This window comes from Cervus elaphus, chromosome 14 (assembly GCF_910594005.1).
Source record: "Cervus elaphus chromosome 14, mCerEla1.1, whole genome shotgun sequence".
NCBI lineage: Eukaryota > Metazoa > Chordata > Mammalia > Artiodactyla > Cervidae > Cervus > Cervus elaphus.
The window spans coordinates 16,404,325-16,408,686 of record NC_057828.1 but is presented as its reverse complement, the minus strand read 5'-3'; the positions used below and the strand labels follow the sequence as shown (position 1 = coordinate 16,408,686).

The 4,362-nt window shown below is 39.0% G+C and overlaps 1 pseudogene; it reads right to left on the bottom strand.

The window, feature by feature from the left end:
- Positions 1–2,253: 2,253 nt before the first annotated feature.
- Positions 2,254–2,372, bottom strand: LOC122708410 (annotated as a pseudogene).
- Positions 2,373–4,362: the final 1,990 nt, after the last annotated feature.

Genomic DNA, 4,362 nt, shown 5'->3' with positions numbered 1-4,362 from the left:
GGCTTTCTATTCTGTTCCATTGATCTATATTTCTGTCTTTGTGGCAGTACCATACTGTCTTGATGACTGTGGCTTTGTAGTAGAGTCTGAAGTCAGGCAGGTTGATTCCTCCAGTTCCATTCTTCTTTCTCAAGATTACTTTGGCTATTCGAGGTTTTTTGTATTTCCATACAAATTGTGAAATTCTTTGGTCTAGTTCTGTGAAAAATACCGTTGGTAGCTTGATAGGGATTGCATTGAATCTATAGATTGCTTTGGGTAGAATAGCCATTTTGACAATATTGATTCTTCCAATCCATGAGCATGGTATGTTTCGCCATCTGTTTGTGTCCTCTTTGATTTCTTTCATCAGTGTTTTCTAGTTTTCTATGTATAGGTCTTTTGTTTCTTTAGGTAGATATATTCCTAAGTATTTTATTCTTTTTGTTGCAATGGTGAATGGTATTGTTTCCTTAAAAGCAAAACTAAACAAATGGGACCTAATGAAACTTAAAAGCTTTTGCACTACAAAGGAAACTATAAGTAAGGTGAAAAGACAGCCCTCAGATTGGGAGAAAATAATAGCAAATGAAGAAATAGACAAAGGATTAATCTCAAAAATATACAAGCAACTCTTGAAGCTCAATTCCAGAAAAATAAATGACCCAATCAAAAAATGGGCCAAAGAACTAAACAGACATTTCTCCAAAGAAGACATACAGATGGCTAACAAACACATGAAAAGGTGCTCAACATCACTCATTATCAGAGAAATGCAAATCAAAACCACAATGAGGTACCATTACACGCCAGTCAGGATGGCTGCTATCCAAAAGTCTACAAGCAATAAATGCTGGAGAGGATGTGGAGAAAAGGGAACCCTCTTACACTGTTGGTGGGAATGCAAACTAGTACAGCCGCTATGGAGAACAGTGTGGAGATTTCTTAAAAAACTGGAAATAGAACTGCCATATGACCCAGCAATCCCACTTCTGGGCATACACACTGAGGAAACCAGATCTGAAAGAGACACGTGCACCCCAATGTTCATTGCAGCACTGTTTATAATAGCCAGGACATGGAAGCAACCTAGATGCCCATCAGCAGATGAATGGATAAGGAAGCTGTGGTACATATACACCATGGAATATTACTCAGCCATTAAGAAGAATTCATTTGAACCAGTTCTAATGAGATGGATGAAGCTGGAGCCCATTATACAGAGTGAAGTAAGCCAGAAAGATAAAGAACATTACAGCATACTAACACATATATATGGAATTTAGCAAGATGGTAACGACAACCCTATATGCAAAACAGAAAAAGAGACACAGAAGTACAGAACAGACTTTTGAACTCTGTGAGAGAAGGTGAGGGTGGGATGTTTCGAAAGAACAGCACGTATATTATCTAGGGTGAAACAGATCACCAGCCCAGGTGGGATGCATGAGACAAGTGCTCGGGCCTGGTGCACTGGGAAGACCCAGAGGAATCGGGTGGAGAGGGAGGTGGGAGGGGGGATCGGGATGGGGAATACGTGTAAATCTATTGCTGATTCATGTCAATGTATGACAAAACCCACTGAAAAAATAAATTAATTAATTAAAAAAAAAAAAAAAAGATATTCTCTAAACTCCATTCCATAGCAAACCAGAGAAACTGAAGACTGGGTTCCTCTCTCTTTCCTTGGCCTGGTTGGGCTATATATGTTTTGTAGCATCAAATGTGCTTCAACTTTTAAAACATGCTCCAATCATCCATATAGCAAAGTAAATTGAATTAGAAATGCTCAATATCACAAATAATTCAGTTAATTTGGTTCCACTGGAAAATACATTATATGCTAAACGACAATTTTTACATCCCTATTGTACTGTAAATGTAACAGCTTAATTTTCAGGAAGCCCTATATGACCATAGGAAGCACCAAATTGATTGACTTATTTGGTGTTAAGTGAAAAATGAAAGTTACTCAGTCGTGTCCAACTCTTTGGGACCCCATGGATTATATAGTCCATGGAATTCTCCAGGCCAGAATACTGGAGTGGGTAGCCCTTCCCTTCTCCAGGGGATCTTCCCAACCCAGGAATCAAACCCAGGTCTCCCACATTGCAGGCGGATCTTTACCAGCTGAGCCACAAGGTAAGCCCAAGCATACTGGTGTGGATGGCTATCCCTTCTCCAGGGGATCTTCCTGACCCAGGATTTGAACCGGGGTCTCCTGTACTGCAGGCGGATTCTTTACCAACTGAGCCATCAGGGAAGCCCAAAAAAAGCCTACAGCGCCTTGTATTCCCAGGCAGTCTCCCATCCAAGTACTAACCAGGCCTGACCTTGCTTTGCTTTCAAGATCAGACAAGATCGGGTGCATTCAGGGTGGTATGGCAGTAAACCTAGAATCGGTTATGTGATAAAAATCATGATTCTTATTCCTGATGGACTTACATCTGCATAAAATTCAAGGAACCCATACCCCCTACCCCTGCTCATGAACAGTTTACCAAGACACAGATGATGGAATAAGACCATTTGTGGAGATCCAGGCTTACTAAACTTCCTTAAGCTCCTCCAGGAAGAAATGTTTTCCTACCTCATGCTCTTTAAGAATTTTCTATTGGGCACATTTTCTTCATATCTTATTATTCTAAAAATCCCCAAATAGGCCAATTTCCACTTAAGCTTCCAGGTTGATAATTTCAGTTTCCAGAAATCCTAGGAATCTCACACTAACTAGGCAATCCCTTTGCCTAGCAGTTACTCCTTTATACTTTAATATCCTGCTTTCTGTTCTGTGTCTGACTACTATGTCCCGGATGCCAGGCTGAAGCTGTAGAAAGGCTGGAATCTTGAGTTTTATGTTCATAGTGTATCAACAACACTTAATTGCATGCCAAATGAATGAACACATGAATGATCAACCTGAATAGACTAAAAAGTCTTCTAAGCAGAAATACAATGGTGAATTACACCAAGGTCTGTGTAATGCTTTTAGCTAAAAAGTTAAGACTTTTTATAAGGCATATAAAATGTTTTTGTAATTTAGTATAATCTTGATAATTTTAAAAGGTTTATTAACTTTTGCACACAAAGAGACTCTGGATTACTCACATTTTATAAGGTAAGAAAAATTCACCTATTAAAGGGTAATAGGTACCACTATACCCATGATAATGAAAATTTATGTGCACCATTTCCTCAGCAGACCACCAAAAGGTCAAGTGTTTTACCAAAAGTGAGTCATTTTTTTTTAAATAGTCTAGAAGAACGGCAAATCTACTTAAAACAAATGAAAATACAAGGATTGTGTGTACACACCCACGTGTGTGTGTTTGTGTGTGTGTATACACACATACATGATATATATGGGGCTTCCCTGGTGGCTCAATTGGTAAAGAATCTACCTGCAATACAGGAGACCTGGGTTCAATCCCTGAGCTGGGAAGATCCCCTGGAGAAGGGGAATGGCTACTCACACCACTATTCTTGCCTGGAGAATCCCATGGGCACAGGAGCCTGGCAGGCTATCATGCATGGGGTCACACAGAGTCAGACACAAGTGAGAGACTAAGCGCACACATAAATGATGTATATATATGTACATATTCTGTGGAAATATTATTTTAAGTTATGTCAAATTCTAGCTACTGTTGAAAAACTGATCCTGAGTGATTTAAGGGTTGATATAGACACTTTTAGCTCTTTTTTGAAATATACCAACCATTCTTCTAGGGCTTCCCTGATAGCACAGTTAGTAAAGAGTCTGCTTCAATGCAGCAGACCCAGGTTTGATTCATGGGTTGGGAAGATCCCCTGGAGGAGGAATTGATAACCTACTCCAGCATTCTTGCCTGGAGAATCTCATGGACAAAGGAACCCAGCAGGCTACAGTCTATGGGGTCACAGGAGTTGGATATGACTGAGTCACAGCACACACAACCATTGTTCTATGTATAATTTTATAATAAAGCTTGTTCTGTTTGATCGATTAATAAAGTGTAGAAATCTACTGATTCTACATGCTGCCCACCATTCTCCATATTGCTAATAAGCTTAACTTTATTTTTGACCACTAAAGACTTGGAATAACCAAAGCAACATTGAGAAAAAAGAAAAAAGCTGGAAGTATCATACTCCCTGACTTCAGACTATACTACAAAGCTACAGTAATCAAAACAGTATAGTACTGGTACTAAAACAGGCACACAGATCAATGGATTAGAGAGTCCAGAATTAAACCCACTCACTTGTGGTCAATTAATCTATGACAAAAGAGGCAAAAATATACAATGTGGAAAAACAGTCTCTTCAATAGTGGTGTTGAGAAAACTAGAAAGTTACATGTAAAAAAATAAAATCAGAACAATTTTTCACAACATATACAGA